General features: G+C 41.9%; 1 long non-coding RNA gene across 3 annotated transcripts; it reads left to right on the forward strand.

Annotated features, from left to right (window-relative positions):
* LOC127916916 (uncharacterized) lies at positions 1-605 on the forward strand. Of its 3 annotated transcripts, none has more exons than XR_008096552.1 (3): positions 1-91; positions 157-300; positions 433-605. It is a non-coding gene; the product is annotated as an uncharacterized LOC127916916 (long non-coding RNA). The 3 variants fall into 3 exon arrangements; XR_008096553.1 differs by having other exon boundaries at positions 1-55; XR_008096551.1 differs by having other exon boundaries at positions 10-91; positions 361-605.
* The last annotated feature ends 21 nt before the right edge of the window (positions 606-626 follow it).

The raw sequence follows: 626 nt of genomic DNA on the forward strand, positions 1-626 counted from the left end.
AGTCAGCTTTCTACCGTAGGTTAGAGGACATGTATTAGTCAGCTTTCTACCGTAGGTTAGAGGACATGTATTAGTCAGCTTTCTACCGTAGGTTAGAGGACATGTATTAGTCAGCTTTCTACCGTAGGTTGGAGGACATGTATTAGTCTACCGTAGGTTAGAGGACATGTATTAGTCAGCTTTCTACCGTAGGTTAGAGGACATGTATTAGTCAGCTTTCTACCGTAGGTTAGAGGACATGTATTAGTCAGCTTTCTACCGTAGGTTAGAGGACATGTATTAGTCAGCTTTCTACCGTAGGTTAGAGGACATGTATTAGTATTAGGTAGAGGACATGTATTAGTCAGCTTTCTACCGTAGGTTAGAGGACATGTATTAGTCAGCTTTCTACCGTAGGTTGGAGGACATGTATTAGTCAGCTTTCTACCGTAGGTTAGAGGACATGTATTAGTCAGCTTTCTACCGTAGGTTAGAGGACATGTATTAGTCAGCTTTCTACCGTAGGTTAGAGGACATGTATTAGTCAGCTTTCTACCGTAGGTTAGAGGACATGTATTAGTCAGCTTTCTACCGTAGGTTAGAGGACATGTATTAGTCAGTGTTCTACCGTAGGTTAGAGGACATAC

This window comes from Oncorhynchus keta, unplaced genomic scaffold (assembly GCF_023373465.1).
Source record: "Oncorhynchus keta strain PuntledgeMale-10-30-2019 unplaced genomic scaffold, Oket_V2 Un_contig_10042_pilon_pilon, whole genome shotgun sequence".
In the NCBI taxonomy this organism is placed as follows: domain Eukaryota; kingdom Metazoa; phylum Chordata; class Actinopteri; order Salmoniformes; family Salmonidae; genus Oncorhynchus; species Oncorhynchus keta.